This window comes from Macaca fascicularis, chromosome 17 (genome assembly GCF_037993035.2).
Source record: "Macaca fascicularis isolate 582-1 chromosome 17, T2T-MFA8v1.1".
Lineage (NCBI taxonomy): Eukaryota > Metazoa > Chordata > Mammalia > Primates > Cercopithecidae > Macaca > Macaca fascicularis.
The window spans coordinates 14,235,324-14,253,669 of NC_088391.1; the positions used below are offsets into that span (position 1 = coordinate 14,235,324).

The 18,346-nt window shown below is 40.2% G+C and overlaps 1 protein-coding gene across 2 annotated transcripts in view; it reads left to right on the forward strand.

Moving 5' to 3' along the window:
* Positions 1-18,063, forward strand: part of RFC3 (replication factor C subunit 3) — a 739,896-nt gene extending 721,833 nt beyond the window's left edge. Inside the window, exon 11 of one of the 2 annotated variants that reach the window (XR_012426813.1) lies at positions 15,771-18,063. The gene's annotated coding sequence lies outside the window, so the exon portion shown is untranslated. Of the gene's footprint in view, positions 1-6,622; positions 7,226-15,770 lie in introns of those variants that run through there. The other variant, XR_010582549.1, reaches the window with a different exon arrangement.
* The last annotated feature ends 283 nt before the right edge of the window (positions 18,064-18,346 follow it).

Consider the following 18,346-nt stretch of genomic DNA (forward strand, 5'->3'; position numbering starts at 1 on the left):
GCTTATCTTCATTTCTTCAATATTATAAAATAGATATACATTTATTTCATTGTAAGAGTTTAAATAAAGAAAAATAAGTTAATAGCCCCTCAGCATGTTGTACAGAAAGCTGGTTATTAAATCTCCAACTCATTCATTTGTCCCCACTTTCTGCACAGGCCTCCCAGTCTTGCATGGAAAGGTTATACCCCAGTGCTTAAAGGAGGTGCTTATAACAGGATTTACACATCTGCTTCCTTCCTTCCTGCTCACTAGAAGATGTGTTAGGAGGCTGTATACTAGGGAAGATACAAGCAAGTCTTTGATAAAGCATCCACTTCTACACTGCTGGTGGGAATGCAAACTAGTATAACCATTATGGGAAACAGTGTGGAGATTCCTTAAAGAACTAAAAGTAGAACTACCTTTTGATCCAGCAATCCCACTACTGGGTATCGACCCAGAGGAAAAGAAGTCGTTATACAAAAAAAGATACTTGCATGTGCATGTTTATAGCAGCACAATTCGCAACTGCAAAAATATGGAACCAGCCCAAATGCACATCAATCAATGAGTGGATAAAGAAACGATGGTATATAGTATGGTATATATGTTATAAAATGTGGTATATAGTATGATGGAATACTACTCGGCCATTAAAAAAAGAATGAATTAAAGGCATTCGCAGCAACCTGGTTGGAAGTGGAAATTATGATTCCAAGTGAAGTAACTCAGGAATGGAAAACCAAACATTGTATGTTCTCACTCATAAGTGGGAGCTAAGCTATGAGGATGCAAAGGCCTAAGAATGATACAATGTACTTTGAGGACTAAAGGGAAAGGATGGAAGGGGGGTGAGGGATAAAAGACTACAAACTGAGTTTAGTGCATATTGGTCATGTGATGGGTACACCAAAATCCCCACAAATCACCACTAAAGAACTTACTCATGTAACCAAATACCACCTGTTTCCCCAAAACCTATGGAAATAAATGATTTTTTAAAAACAAATAATAAAGCATCCCTTTATCCATGCAAAGACTTATCTGGGTTAACCCAATCCTAATATTCCTTCTGCACACAACTGCCAAAGTTCAAATAGACCTCCCTGCTAACAGGGATCCAAAAGAAAACACCAGCACCGACCCACACCTCGCAGCTACACCTGCTGCCGTGCCACTGTTTGGCAGGCCTAGAGCTGCAGCCTGCTCTTCCGAAGTCATTTAAAGAGGGGTCAGCAACTCTTGGAACTCCCGGAAGATCTCTAATGGGTCCCAGGCATTCAGTGCATGGACTGCAGAGTACAGCGAGTCTTCCAAAGCCACAAATGTCAATTACCAGACTGTTCTTCCACCTTGTGGGAAGAGAACCAGGAGGAAAGAGAAGTGGGAAATGACGGCAATGGTTCCTAAGCAGTAGTATTTGCCTCAGGCACTGTTAAGTATGATAGAGAAGTGGCGTCCAGCCTTTTGAAGGTCTGGCTTAAATCTCTTCGAGGCCTGGACCACTGCTACTCTCTCCTCAGCCTAATTTATTTACATATTTCACCTTGCCTCCACCTCAGTGAGTTGCAACTTAGGAATTCATTTTTTTAAAGCCATTTGAGTCCATGCCTTCTTCTATGAGAGCACTTTTAATTCATCTTTTTCTAAAGGATTCATTTTTTTAAAATCAGATTAGTGATAAAAATTCCTAATGAAATGATTGCTTCTATAAAGTGAGAGAAATGAAATGCCCTGATGAATCCTCCAGGATAATTGTTTCTTCAGTAATGTTTACCATCATTACCTATCCTGAATTTCAGATGCTATAGCTTCCATCCCCCAAATAGCAACACAATTAATCTGATTAAAAGGAACCATTTATAGTTACGCATTACCTTCATCTTAGGTTGATCAAGGCACTCTACTGATGATAAAATGCTCTGATTCACTATAATTTTTGCATTGCTCATTTCTACCAAACAAAGTGCTTCAATCCTTCTAGGTTTATTTATTTATTTAAAAACAAAACTGACTTACAAATTGAGATGTCAAGCAAAAGTTGCTTTAAAATGTGTTCTTTTCATATGCAGCCTCCAAGTTAATAATCCTTTTTTCGAGGGTTCTCATTACAATTCCCTTGATGAAGGCAGAGCTCATGAAAACTTGTGCAAAGAAAATATAACACGGCTTAGGAAGAGGGGAAGAGAGAAGGAAGAGGAGGTTACTAAATTAAAAACTGCTGTGAAACCTTAGATAATGGATTCCATGTCTTTTGAATAGAAAATTACTGACTCCTCTACACAGATGCTAAGAAGATGCCTTCTCAGACCAAAAGACAAAAGTGCAGAACTTTCTTTCCCTGCTTAACCTTACGTGCTTTTCTTTTACTTTGCACACTCCCTCGATGCATGACTGTCTGGCTGCTGTCAGTCTAACACCAATTATGTTGTACCAGCTGCAAAGCAAGGACTCATGGCTTTCTGTGCATTCCATCCACCCTACAATGCTCCACCAGCGCAGTGCTCAGTTCTCCAAGAGGTTGACTAAATAAACACTGAGTTGAAAAGTATAGGCTAGAAAGATTACTCCTATCCAACACAAATAAAAATGAGCATCTAGAATTCAGTGCAGTTATTCTGCCCCTTACAAAATCCAAGGTGATTTCCTTTTCCTAAAGAGTAACACTTTCATTTCACGGCTAAAACGTTTTCTTAGAAATTTGCCACCAACTCAGCTATATTTGGGAATTCTGAGTGACAAGGAAGGGACAAGATTCCCCTTCTGGACTGAAAGACAATCATTAATCCATACATGAAGTACAAAGAGTTTCCTTGTTTTCTTCTGTCTGGGTTTCTTGACACAGCCTGGCCAGACATAGCAAGTCAGTTTCCATCACATCTTGCTATTAGATGAGCCCAAGTCAAGAAACACCCTCTCAACACATTGATTCCTGGAGGCCTAGAGAAATTTCCATAGCTGTGCACTTTTTAGCTCTGCCCAATTCCACAAGTCTCCAACTCCTTCAATCTCTTAAAACTTAGGGATAGTAACTGCCTTTAGTGTTTTACTGACAGCTTTATATTCGGAAAGTGATTTAAGTTTTTTTTTTTTTTAATCTTTCCATTGTTAGGGCAGTTAGGGCCATAACAAAGTTCTGTAATAAAGTACCACAGGCTGGGGGGCTTAAACAACAGAAATTTATTTTCTCATAACTCTGGAGGTCAGAAGTCCAAAACCAAGATGGCAACACAGTGGTTTCTTCTACGACCCCTCTCCTTGGCTTTAAGATGGCTATTTTTTGCCAGTATCTTCTCACGGTGCTTATCAGTATCCTAATCTGTTTTTCTTGTACGAACAGCAATCATGTTGGATTAGAGCCCACGCTATGACCTCGTTTTACCTCAGCTCTCTCTTTAAAGGCCCTGTCTCTAAATATACTCACATTCTGAGGTACTGGGGGTTAGGACTTCAGCATGTCAATGTGGGGAACACACAATTCAGCCCAGGCATGGTCTCATTTTATAGACCAGGAACATAAAATTCAATAAAGAAAACTGAGTTGCCAAGCTCTCTCAGCCATTAGGTGATGTCGCTAAGACTGGACTTAGCTCTGAATTCAAATGGCATGCCATTATAGCCTGCAGCCACTCCAGTAACTAACTCGTGTTTAACTTCTCAACGTTTACATGTGACACATCATCTCATTGAATCTCCTGAGGAAAGAAATCAGATGTTACCTTGGACTCATTTGGCCGTATCTACTCTTTTATACATCTCTGCGTTGAAAGCCTGGGGGCAGGAGAGGAAGTTCTAGAATCCTCTGGCAGCCGACTCTTTACCCACAGCCTTTCCCCACTAGCTGAACCTTGTGATACTGGGGATGCTAGAGGACAGTCTGATGAAAACTTGACTCTCAAAGGGGCCTCGAGTGTTGGCTGCAGCTCAGAAGCAAATTTGCCCAAGATAGTGGCAGCGTGAGGACTCATCACCAATGTTGATCCCAACTGATCTCTATCAAACCTCAGGTGCTAACCAAATCTGAGAGTAGACAGATGGACCCAAGGATAAGGGGTTGAAAGATGAACAGGTGTTCCTGAATCCCTGGTAGGGTTGGTCCAAGAGGAAACATACTGTTCCCATCATTTCAAAGTACCTAAATGGACCTTGTATTTTAAATACCAAGAGTATTATTTCCTTAGGAGATTAAAAAGAAATGTTAACAAAAGTATTTGAATGCTCACTGACAGTTTCTTCTAAGGAAGAATAAAGCAAAAGTGTGTTGCTAGTGACTATGTGTTTGGTGCTTGAAGAACTTTTTCTATGTATGCCTACACAGAAATGAGGAGACCTTAATTCAAGTGCCTGGTACTAATGTTGGTGAGGAAATCAGTAGATCTCTCTGAGCCTCAATTCTCTTCCCCATACAATGTGGGCTGGATGAGATGATCTTTAATGTTCTTACAGGTCTAAGCTTTTATGCACAAACCCATCTTTTGTCTTTTTTTTTTTTCAGCTTTCTCCTCACCAACTCTTCAAAGATCCAGTTGATACAAAATGCACATGCTAACATGTGATTCCCCAGGCCTCACCAAGCTGATGTGGTCTTCTCCAAGTCCCCAGTCCTGACCAAGCTGAATCTCCTTTGTCACTCATGGGGCAACAGGGACTTACCTGCCAGAGCAGCAGAAAGGAGAGATCCTTTAGAACAGGAGCTCAGATGCCAGGAGCTCACACAAAATGCTTGAAGAAAGGGGCTTAGCCAGAAACTGAACTGGGAGCTGATGCCCAGTTTAGGAACGGTTCAAATCGGGTAGCCAAAGCAGCAAATTCTATGATCTGTGGATCAGATCCACAAACTATTAACTAGGAAACTAAAAACAAGTCAAATCAAATTGGGCTCAAAAGGAATATAGGGGCAGAAGAGGTGATGAGCAGATGGCTGTGCCTGGCCGAATGGGGAGGGTAGGCAGAGGCAGTGCACACCATTGCTTTCTTTGCTTCCTTTTCAAAAGATTTTATTTTTAAGAGCAGTTTCAGATTCAAAGCAAAGTTAGAAGGACCGAGATTTTTTCCATATACCCCTGTCCCTGTACAGGCATAGACCCCCATTATCAAAATCCCCTATCAGAGTGTAATAAATGACAATGAACCTACATTGGACACATCATAATCACACAAAGTCCTGGTGTACATTAGATTTCACTCTTGGTGTTTTACATTCTATGAATTTGGACAAATGTGTCATGGCATGTGTCCACTGTATCATACAGAGAACTTTCACTGCCACAAAAATCTTCTGTGCTCTGCCTATTGTTGGGGATCAGAAACCAATATCCCAAAATATGGCATATTGACATGCTGAACTGAAGAAGCTTTAATGTCTCTCTGACCTTCCCACCACCTCTTCTGCGCCACTTTCTTTCCCAAAACCCAGGATTATCTTGTTCCCTTATCTGCTTAAAGTCCGAGCCTGCCAAGAAGAAAACGATGACCTCTGTCCCCTTTCCTGAGTTTTCATTAACTGAACCTGGATTCCAGGAAGAAAGATTGAAGTCTATCAACACACCTGGACAGACTTTTATCACAAACCATTGTCCACTCTGCGAACCCAACAGACTTTGTCCCAGACAACTGTATGCTCTTCAAGCTTATTGAATTCTCCCTAGGAATCACGCATTGCCCCTCAACAGAATTCCTCTTGTCCCTACTCACATAGTTTGCTTTGCCAGGATCCTAAGATTTCTTGGAAAACCTTAGGACCAGGAGGTATTCTTGTGGACTCGTTCTGTTTTTCCGTAACCTCAAGATGGTGTATAAGCTTCTGCACCCCAGTGGGGGTTGGAGAAATCACCGTGTCTCCTGTGTGAATGTAAACAAATTTGTTTGCCTATTTTCCAATTAATGTGCCTTTTGTGAGTTGATTTTTTAGCGAAAATTCAGAGGGCTCCTTGACCCCTACACTATTCATCCTTCCCCCTCCCTTCAGCCCCTTACAACCACTGATCTTACTGTCTCCACAGTTTTATCTTTTCCAGAAGGTCATATAGTTGAAATATTACAGTCCATTACCTTTTCAGATTAGCTTCTGTCACTTAGTAATATATATTTAAGATTCCTCCATGTCTTTTCGTGGCTTCATAGTTCATTTCTTTTCGGCATTAAATGATATTACATTGTTTGATGTACCACAATTTATCCCTTACCTACTGAAGGAATACCTGGTTGTTTCCAAGATTTACCTGGCCACCTATGGAATACTGTATTTTCCAAAACTGGCCATAAGATATTTCCTACTATTTTTGCATATTGCAGTTGCATAAGAATTGTGTCCTACCTAAGGTTTTCCAGAAATTTGGCACTTCTCCATCAAGACGTGGATTCTTCTTCCTCTTCCCATAAGTTCGGGCAGATTTGTGACTGGCTGGTAACCATAGAGCATGGTGGAAATTACACGGAGTGGTTTCTCAGGTTAGGTTATAAATGATGAAGCTAATCTCCCTCACTGGAACATAGGCATTGAGTCCTGAGCCACCAAGCAAGCGTCCAGCTGCCCTGAAACTGCCATGTGGTGCGGAAGCCCAAACTTGATGTGATTTCACCTCTTCTGCCCCTATTCCTTTTGTGCCCAACTTGATTTTACTTGTTTTTATTTTTCTAGTTAAGTGAAAAGATGGCAAGGGGAAGCACTGAAGCTGCATCCTGAGTGAGAGATGCCCGGCCACTGTGCAGCTGCTCCACCCACCTCACCCTCAGCCTACTTTCCTCCACCCCTAACCCTTGTACTTTTGTTGCTCCAACCACTGTCTGGTTACAATCAGAGGAGAGATTATAAGACAGTAGCATCCAGCTAAACCCTTCCTGAATTCGCAATTCACAACAGTTATAAAAGACAATAAAATGACTGTTCTTCAAGTCATATGTTTTAAAGTGAATTATTATTCAGCAACAAATAACCCATAACATCATCCTTTTTTCCTCACCTCCACTTCCCAGTGTTGCCTCCAGTCTGAGTACTTAAAGTTAGGCCTACACATCCAGTCCTTTCCCTTCAAAGGAAACTTATTATAAACTGAGGCATCCGGAAAAAGGTTATCATGAGGTTTTAATGTCATTCTCTGCTCTCTTCATTAACATATAAATAACCCTAGTACAATTTTTTCCTCTTGTTTACATGCAAATATATTTAAGAACTGAACTGCCCCAGTTGTTTATGATTGTGTCCATTCCATAATCCCAAAACAATTTTAAAAAGAGAATAAAATTAATTATTTATTGGTTTTGTGTTTTTCTCCTTCTGGAATCCATTAAACCAACCATATTTTATTGAGTTTCTCATTTGGAGAAGGAGATGATTTGTCTTGTTTTTACATTTTCCTTTGTTCTTACCTTGGCAATTAACTATTGGATGATTTGTTAATTAGATAACTGACATCCAAAGGCACTTCATTCATTGAAAAAGTAAAATAATAACAGCTCATCGTCTAGGGAAAAATGCAGAGGAAAAATGATCACATTTTTAACATCGTGGTCGATGCAGGTAGTTGAACTTGTATATGTTTACCAAACCACTAAATGCAGACTAATGCTTTTGGAAGCTAACTTTAAGATGAATAAACTTTTGCTTATCCTAATTGCCCTTAGGAAATGACAGCACATGTTCAATAAGAAGGAAAAAAGTAGAGTGGGTTTTCGTGTGGCTCTTTCCTATGACATTTCTTACTCCACTTTTAACAGAATCAACAAAAATCATACGAAAAAAATCATGCCCTTTAAACTTGTCTATGTTAGTTCTTTATAACTCAGAGAAGCCCCACTATTCAATGTATTTTCAGCATCAAAAAAAATCCCCACCCTCAAAAAATACTCGTTTACCCTTGAAATTGTTTTTGCTATCACCACATGAATTCTGAAGAAAGGCTTGATTGTATTGTTAAATCAGTGTTGATTTAAACATGGATCGACCTCCCACATAGCCACCATAACTGAGTAGTTGCTAGAACTGAAAGAAACGGGAAGGAAATGATCAAAATTTCCCTAAAAGCAGTAACCCTCCCTCTGCACAAATTGCCCTGGTAGGAAAAATCTCAGTCCCGCCTACCCTAATGTGAACTAATTTGGTCTACAGTGACACAGAGAAGGCGCACATAAGGAGACATTTTCCAATGTTTAGAATTCTTTTCACTGCTATAGAAAGCATCTTGCTATAGTAAGAAAAAGGCCAAAGATCTGCCTTACACAGCTCGGGATCTTTCTCCTTTGGCCTTAGCATTTGGGGCTGGAGGTACTATTTGTGGAATGAGGCTGAGGAAATGAGCCAAAATGAATTTCAGGCTTGCCAGAGCTTACAATCTTAATGTAAATTCAACAATTAGCAATGCCTCAGCTGTGAAAGCTGGAAAAAATTCCACACATCAGATGGTGAGAGAGGCTCGTTGGAAAAATGGAAAAATCATTTCCATTTTACTGTTGTTATGCTGTCATGTCCTCGCTCAACTAACCTTGAAAGCAGACCTGAACGCTATGAGTCATCGACTCATGAAGATGCCCCCAGAAAGGTAACGTCCTTATTCGTGCAAAGTAGAACTATGAAACTGTACAAAGTCTATGCAGGGAGATTTAAAACATGATACCATATGAGGAACAGGATGTATCATCAGCTTCAAAAACTGCCGAGGTTAATGGATGTTGTTGGATGCCAAGAGGATCCAATTAAATTAAGATACTTCTTATAAGAATCAACAGCTCTAACATGTCCTTGTCAGCCTAAAGCTTATAGCAGGTGTGATCCTGTAATATGACTTTTTTGTGTTTGTTTCCTGAAGTTTTTAAAGAAGGCAGAAAACACACATTATACACCATGGAGTCAATAGCTGCCTGTGCCCAGCAAAACGTGGAGGTCTCCTTCCCTCATTTCCCCTCCTTGGGGTTTTTCTAAATAGGAAGAAAAATGTAAATATGCATGTGCATATTTCATCATCCAATTGGAAAGAATATAATGATATGGGAACTTGAGGGAAAGACCTGAAATTCTAAGGACTTCACATGCTAAACACAATTACTTACTCTCTGGGGGGCTTTCCCCAAAAATCTTTCACCCTTATTTTTGTTGTTGGTCATTACAGATGATGCAAACTTTGTGACCATCCTCAAAACCAAGGACCATGTTCCATTTAAACCTTTTAATCAATTACACATCACACCCAGTCTGGGAGTAAATCTTGCTAGTGCCCTCAAGCTTTCTTCTTCATGACTTTTCCTCATTCCTTCACACCATAAAATACCCCCCTTTTCTATATTAAACTCTGTTCTGAGTGCAGATCAAACACGATCAATATTTTAATACAAATGTCCCCCAATTTTTCTCCATCAAACATCCATTCAGCTTATATCTTAGTTTGGATTTCCCCCCGAAAGCACAGCCTGAGAAAGAATTCAGGTGCAAGTAGTTTATTTGGGACATGATCCCAGGAAGCATCGGGGCACTCTGGGGAAGCCAGATAAGGAAGGGAGGAAAGCAAGTGAAGTTCCTACTGTGGGCAACCATGCTGAGATCCCACTGGGGACCTTCTAAAATACCGCACTTCACATCCCAGATTGTCCCACCAAGGCACGTTCATCCACCAGCTCATGTTCCACATTGTTGGGGGATTACTTGCAAGACTGCTTGACTCCGCAGAGCTTCCAACCTACACAGTGCACAGGCAAGGGTGCACTCCTGTGGCCAGAGAACATCCTCTGGCAAAATGGTTGCAGAGTGCCCACTAAAGCTGCAAGTGATCTTCAGAGAGGACTGAGTGGACACATGCAGGGCTCCCCCAATGATGCCCACTACCTACTGCCTGTGCCTGACCAGGCACATGCTCAGCTATACACACAATGGGTAGTTTTGTTTATTGAATGAATATTCAGATATATATTCTCTCCCCTTTGATTGTCTAACTGAATTATGATTCGTATTTGTATCTTCCCTCAGATAGAACCTTTAACCCAATCATTCATTTGCCCATCTTTTAATCTGTACAGAGAGCTTCCTGTCTCCATTCTGCAAATACTTGTTTTGAACCCAATTATCTCAGCGCTCTTCTCTCCCTTATGCACTGTCAAGACAATTTACTTCAAATGGGCAAAGAGCTCCAGCTCACGGCCCCTGCTTTTGAATCTCAGGAAAATAAACGGATATCTTTCTCAACCACAGGGCTGTATCGTGAGTCTTTTTCAGAAGTTTGAAAAACGTTTAATTATTTCAGATTCACATTATGTTCTACATCTATTTACATACGTAAAAAGGAAATGTGTTCTTTTATATTAGCTTCTTATTCAATCAGCAAATAAGGGCAAAAAATTTCACCGCAGCAAATTCTGTTGGTTTTATATTTAAATCACAATCGTTTCTTTGTAAAAGAGCTTGTAGTAAAGTCCATACAGAACTAGAAAGAATCGTGTGCCCAAAAAAATGCGAGCTGCCATTCAGAAACTTATTTTGTTTTCCATATGAGATATTAACTACTGATTTTTCTTTTTCCTATCACATTGTCCTGTTCTTACAGCCTGGGGTGGCTCTTAATCCTTGTTTGTGGAGACTGTAACACTTTATCGATTCTCAAAAGATTTTTCTATCTGAGAGTGATTTTTTCAGTGTCACTAGTACATCTAAGTACTTTGGTGTACATGTGTGCTGGGGATTCAGGGACATCATTTCTCACCCTCTGACATGGCCTAAGTACTACATTTCCTTAAAAGTTGCAGAAATAGCCTTAAGGCTATTGATGGGAGTGTCCTGTAGGGTCTCTTGTCTGGCTCATATTTGTAATGAACTTGCCTTTAGACTACAGCGATAAAAAGGACATAATCCTCAAGTGATTCATAATCCTTAAGAGAAGCTCCGCCAATTTATGTGGCAGGCCTCAATCTCATGTGAAGATTTAATGAGAACCACATGCAGTTAAAAGTATACCCTGCATCTGTCACAGCAGATAGCTCTGGAAAAGCAGAGCAATACCTCGTGTGAAGACGAGCTATTCAGACATTTTTAACTGACAGCAATGCAATGACCCTAACAGAGAACTTGGGGGAAAGAGAAACAAAAAAAATAAAAAAGATAACCAGTGCAGCAAATATTGATCCATTATATGCTTTCTGGTAATTTCTGAATATTCCCCAAAAGAAAAGCAAGACATGGATAATTTATGTGCCTACTGAAAGTAATTTTCCAAGCATGAATGGCTGAAGGATTGTAATTTCTTTCCCCCCCAGTCATTTTGGATCTCCCAGAGGTCATACAAATAACCAGCATCCTTTCATCCTAAACACCGCTAAGCCCAGGTTGAGATACGAGCCTATTAAAATTCGGTTTAAAGAAGAATTTTATTTTGCCGATGATCTCATTTATTAATTGCTGACTGCCTCTTAAAACCTTCAGTGGAAGACAAAGAAACCTTCAAATCCTTTCTCTGAGAATTAAAGCTTTCATTTAAGGATTCCAGATGGGCTGTATTTAGGTATTAAAGTTCAAGTACTTTAACCACCAAAAGATGAAAGGAATTTTACCCAGTTTTGTTCCACAATTGCCACCCAGTATTTCTTCAGTCCTGGCCAAATTGAGCATCAATTTAAATCAGATTTACTCATGGGACCCTCTGTAATCACAGTCAACACAAGATATTAGGGAGTTTAGGAAACGGGTCTATTAAATGACAATTAAAGCTGTCAGCCTTCCAGAGCTTATTTTCGGTTAATTTGATCCTAGTAGACAGTCGTATTGGACGGCTGTAAACAAAGAGGTTTGCTTTGCAATACAAGCTGAGATCCAGAGCTGGCTGCCTGGAACCTGGTGAAGGTGCGGGCCTTAAGATGGCTTCAGCTGTTCCTCTGAATAAATGACTTCAAAATCACTTCAACTGTTTAAATCCTCCTGAAAGTCCTAACGCTCAGCCAAAGAAGAGTTTAACTGGCACCTTTCAGAGAAAGGAGTCAGCAGTGAGGTTCTGGGTACTGACTAGCATTTCCTTTGGATGTGAAGTCTCACGGAAATTATTTAGGACTAGGTGTTCTCCATCCGGCATATAGGCAATAGTAAAGAGAGCACTTTGCACTTAGAATGTGCCTGAAATCACCTATCAAAAGTCTTAGGTTATCCACACCCTTTAACGCAGGGCTCTCATCTTCAGGGGTTTATTCTGAAGAAAGAGTCAGATAATTGTGCAAATGCATGAACAAGTATGTTTGCTGCAGTATTCGATGTAGACAAGATGTAAAGCAGGCTTGGTTTTGTGACTCTTCCTGCCTCATTCTCCTTAAGCCACCCCAAACCCCATATCATTTTTCTCTGCCTTAAAAACCACTTCAATGTCTCTGTCCTCTTAGGCATTTAGCTGGAGAGCGGTGTCCTCCACAGGTTGAAAATTCCAGGACCTGGGCATTTCTCCATTCCACCCTTGGATTCATACTCTCTACAGTCCGCAAGGCTAGAAAAACAGATATATTTTTTGTACGTTTTTATACTAAGGTGTTCATGGATTAACGTTGCTTCTACTAAGTAGTATTTTATATTGTAAAATGAGATCGTCCTAAAGACAAGACTTTAAACCAAAAATGGGAATTTCAGGCTCCATATCAACCCAGCAATAAGGATGTTTGTGGTTTAAAATTCTTTTTAAAAATATCTTTTCAGTGTGTGGGTGTGTGTCTTAGTTTATTTGTTATGTTTCATTATGAATAGATATGCATGCTTATTATAGAAAATGTGGGAAATGAAAGGAGAAAAGAAGACAAAATTCATCCATATTCCCACCATGCAGAAATAGCATTTTTAACATTCTATTGTGTTTCCTTTCAGTCTTGGTAATATGCACAAATGTTTGTTTTTTCTCTGGAGTCATAATTATAGTATATGTACCATTTTGCATTTTTTAATTTTGCACAGTTATGGAAAAATATCAGAATAGTTCTACACTAATAAGGCTTTCCATGGGATGACACTTTACAGTAGTTCACTGTTTCACTCTTTCTTTGCGTATCAATTTACCTGCCAAGGATACTTTAAAAGCATTTGCCTCCTCTTTATGGGCTTCCCATTCACTCCCATCTCTATGTTACATTGGAAACCTTCACTGTATCTAGCTGGTAAGTAAATTTCTCCAAATGAACACTTCAGAGGCATTTAAACCAGAGCAACTCCATCTTGAATAGGAGCTGGGTAAAATGAGGCTGAGACCTACTGGTTTGCATTCCCAAGAGGTTAAGGCATTCTCAGTCACAGGAAGAGATAGGATGTCAGCACAAGATACAGATCATGAAGACCTTGCTGATAAAACAGGTTGTAATAAAGAAGCCAGATAAAACCCACCCAAACCAAGTGGCGGTGAGCGTGACCTCTGGTCGTCCTCAATGCTACACTCCCACCAGTGCCGTGACAGGTTGCACATGCTATGGCAATGTCAGGAAGTTACCCTATATGGTCTAAAAAGGAAAGGCATGAGTAATCCACCCATTGTTTAGCATGTAATCAAGAAATAACCATAAAAATGGGCAACCAGCAGCCCATGCTGCTGCCCTGCCTATGGAGTAGCCATTCTTTATTCCTTTACTTTCTTAATCAACTTGCTTTCACTTTCCTCTGTGGACTCACCCAAAATTCTTTTTTTCTTTTTTTTTAGACTGAATTTTGCTCTTGTCACCCAGGCTCGAGTGCAATGGCGCGATCTTGGCTCACTGCAACCTCTGCCTGCCGGGTTCAAGCGATTCTCCTGCCTCAGTCTCCCAAGTAGCTGGGATTACAGCCGCCCGCCACCACTCCTGGCTAATTTTTTGTATTTTTAGTAGAGATGGGGTTTCACCGTGTTGGGCAGGCTGGTCTCACACTCCTGACCTCAGGCGATCCACCTGCCTTGGTCTCCCAAAGTGCTGGGATTACAGGCATGAGCCACTGTGCCTGGCCCCCAAATTCTTTCTTGTGCAAGATCCAAGAACCCTCTCCTGGGGTCTGGATGGAGACGCTTTTCCGGTAACAATATCACTCAATGCAGTTCTGGAACACGGAAAGAACTGGAGTGTGTTTAAACAATGTAGATGCAGCTGATGCCAGCAGGAGGATGCAGGCTACAAAGGGCAACCCCGCAGGAGGGCTGGGTCACAGCAATCCTGGCAAGAGTTGCCACCACCACAGCTCTCCTCTGGGGCTATTTAGGACAGCACCCTGTTGCCCACCTGAGACTCAGCCTCTGCTTGCAGTCGCTTCGGGCACCATAGGAAGCCCCTGTGATAACACCCAAGGACTCTAAAAACTGTGTTCTCAGTGTGCCTGAAGACAGCTCATTTCTGCCACCAAAAATATACTGTCCCCCTGCTCCCTCACCCCCCTTCACTCAAGAGCATGGACTGAAGTTGTAAGGGGGGTGTACGAGTCCTACAGTTGTTTATGATTTGGTGAGCACATTCCCATTTCTATCTGGGCCATTTTTTTCCTAGTTTTTTCTTTTTTTTTTTTTTTTTTTTTTTGAGACAGAGTCTCGCTCTGTTACCGAAGCTGGAGTGTGGTGGCGTGATCTCAGCTCACTGCAACCTCCACCTCCTGGGTTCAAGCAATTCTCTTGCCTCAACCTCCTGAGTAGCTGGGATTATAGGCATGCACCACCAGGCTTGGCGTTTTTTTGTTTTTTTTTGTAGAGATGGGGTTTCACCATAATGGTCAGGCTGGTCTTGAACTCCTGACCTTGTGATCTGCCCACCTCGGCCTCCCAAAGTGCTGGAATTATAGGTGTAAGCCACTGTGCCTGGCCTTTTTTCCTACTTTTGCTGCTTACCTTGTATAATCCCACTTGGTAACTGATAAATTATTTTGGTAATAGGCTCAGATTAAACGGAGAAGGTGCAGCCAAACATTTCTGAAGGAAACAAGGTGGGGAGATGCAACATTTTTAGTCAACCCAATTAGTCATACTTTTTAAATAATATTTAAAGAGGATATTAAAAGCAGAAGAAGATGGGAAGGGGTAAGATGAGGAGAATGAAGTAGACGTCAGCTGATATGGGTATCTTATTTATAAATGGCATGTCATTGTATTAGTGGATTTGAATTACATCAAACATTTCTATAAAGATTGGTTTGTATTAAATTTAAACATGTTTTAAAGAGCCTTTTGTTCATTTAGGGAAGCCTTAATAATATTTACAAATAATTAATAAACACTTAGGAGGGCTATCAGATTTCTAGTAACTAACAATATGCTGATCTACCCAGAGACTTGGAAAGAGCTAGATTCACAATGTATGATGACTAGCTACCATGTTTGCTACCCTTCACATTGGAGATGACGTACACAGCATAGTAAGAACACTAGGAAAAAATGGCTCCTTCTCCTCACCTAGCAACTGTTAACCCCCATGGCAGCAAGTGGGGTGCTCAGAAATGGCTTATGAAGCAAAAACTGCTTTTCAAAGGAGATTCAGGGGACTGGGGGAAATGGGATTCCCAGGAAGTCAGAGCTTTCTTCTGAAGCCTTGGCCATGAAGTCATTCAACTGGCCGTCATGACTCTTTTCAATCTCCAATCCAGGTCTATTTAGTCTTCTAATAAAAACAGAGGAAGGAGGTACCCAAATTAGAATAAAAGGGCAGAGGAAACTGAAATGGTCAACAATATGCATTGTTACTCTGCTAAATGACTTGACAGGTATATAGCTCAGTAGAATGAAATGAATGGTGTGTTTATTTTTCTATGTTCTTATGCAGTCAGAAGAAATTCAGGAAATGAAATAGAATCTCCATTTTTAAAACAAATAATTACTATCCTATTTAATTTTTTACAGATATTCTGAATTATGTTTTCCTGCCTCTACAAGTTTTTCTTCATGAAGAGTTCCCTGTTAGAGACGTTGCTGCACATCTACCTGGTGAAGGCATAATTTTATCACTCTTATGATTAATCACTTTATAGGATGAATTGACCTCTTCAGTTTTTGTAAAAATGACACATTTATATGTTTTATCACAGTAAAAAAAAAAAAAAAAATCAAAATAACATGATGTACTGAAAAATCATGAAGAGATGCCTCAAATCTATTTTTAAAATTCTGGGAAACCAGATATTTGAAGAAATTATTTAAATCACAGTGAAAAGACACATCATTTACTGGTTAAAACTTGGCATGCTTTAATAATGCAACAGGGTTTATAGGTCCTGAGACCCTTCCACTAATCTTTCTAATGGTATAAACTATGTTCAGGGCTGCCATTTCCCAAAGGACTGAGGATTAAGCAGAGAAGAGCCAGTCTCTAATCATGGTCTAAAGACTTCAAAGAGGGTCATCTTCTGGCTTCTTTCTCTCTGCTCTGGTTCCCAGCAACCAGCCGTGCTGTAGACTTTTCACTATCTCTGAGGGAGGGACACCCACTCGATCACATTCATGCTCAGTTAATTTGGTTTTTTTTTTCTTTCTTTCTTTTTTGTAGAATCCAATGGCTATTAGCCCTTAGGGGAAACCATACAGCAGCAAAAGCCACAAAGGCAAGATAGAAGGCTTTGCTATGTACCCTATAGACAGCACTACTTTTCTCAGATTCCAACCCTCATCCTGATTTCACCTTGATCCTTTGTAAAACTGTGCCTCGATTTTCACTTTGTGCTTTCAGGATAAAAGGGTCTTAGGCCTAACCCAGTTTACCAATACTCCAGCACCCATTCTAAGTATGTGCTATCCTGGTGCCTGTAGCATGGCACTCCTGGAGGTCAGACTATGTTTTCTCACCTTTTTATACCTGGGACTGGCATACTGGAGGCCTCAGTGAGTTTATAAAAGAAGGGAGAAGGGAAAGGAGGGAGGCAGAGGACTGCATCCAGACATATAGAATATGTGAAGGTTATTCAGTAAATTTTTGAAACAACATTTTTGTTCATGTACTACGTATTTAATTTTTTCACCCAAGAAAAGAACATAAGAAAGTGCCAAAGATCACAAACTACAATTTGATACCAGTGAAATAAAGACCAGTCATAACAATAACAAAGTGGGATTTACACCTTAAAATGCTTTATTCTCACCCTGACATTCTAATTTTTGTAGCATGTCTTGAAAATAATAGGCAGTGATCCCATTAATATTTTTCAACTGCAAAAATCTGAAGATTTGAGTATGATAATGAGCATGATAAGAAACAGTATGTTTATTCAGTCTTGAAGGATCTCTCCACAACTTATTTACAGCAAAGGGGAAAATAGTACCTTCACAGTGGCAGACACCACCTTAGCAAAGTAAGCAAAGCTCACGTCACTAGCAGGTACATGTATCAACACGACATACTCCCTGATAAGATGCACCGAGTTGGGAGGCTTGAAGTCAGGAGTTCAAAACCAGCCTGGCCAATAGAGTGAAACCCTGTCTCTAGTAAAAATACAAAAGTTAACGGGGCGTGGTGGCACGTGCCTGTAGTTCCAGCTACTCAGGATGCTGAGGCAGAAGAATCACTTGGATCTGGGAGGTTGAGGTTACGTGAGCCAAGATCACGCCACAGCACTCCAGTCTTGGCAACAAAGTGAGACTCCATCTCAAAAAACAAAACAAAACAAAACAAAGATGCACCGAGTAGGGCACAGTATCACTATTGTCATATTCTTGCTGAAAACCCATAATCAATTTGATCATGAGGAAAACACAGACAAACCCAAACAGAGGGAAAGTTTACAAAATAACTAACTCTTATTTTTCACAAGTGTCATAAAAGTTCAAGAAAGACTGAGAAATTGTCCCAGAATGGGAGAGACTAAGAGGTTGGGGCAACTAAATGAAATGTGTGATCCTTCAGAAATTTTTTAATAAGGTCTATAGATTAGTTAATAGTATCACATCATGTTAATTTCTTGGTTTTTATCATTATATAAATATTATGTATCATGTTAACGTTTGGGAGGCTGGGTGAAAGGTATATTGGAATTCTTTGTACTATTCTATTACTTTGTTGTCTATCTGAAATTATTTTAAACAAATAGTTAAATTTTTTAAATTAAACAATTCTAAACATGTAGATATTAGATTTCAGTGCACATCTGTGAGCACTGAATCTGTGGGCATATTCTTGAGAAAAAGCAAATAAAGATTGTAAAGTTGCTGGTGTTTACTTTATGTCCGTGGATAACAAACATTTTGCCATTTTAATTACAGACAGAAAGAGCTACCAAGAGTCAGAAAGACAACCTAAATTGGTATGTCTGCATTGACGAAGCAGTTCAAAGGGAACCAGGGATGCATCTTAGAGCCACACCAAGGAGCCCATCTCGGTCGCTGTCACAGCCTGTGCTACCAGAATCAAAGGCAGGCTTTTCTCTGATTGGTTAGGTCAGGCTGCTAATGAGGCGAAGGTCATGGATTAGATTCATTCTCAGGGCCTG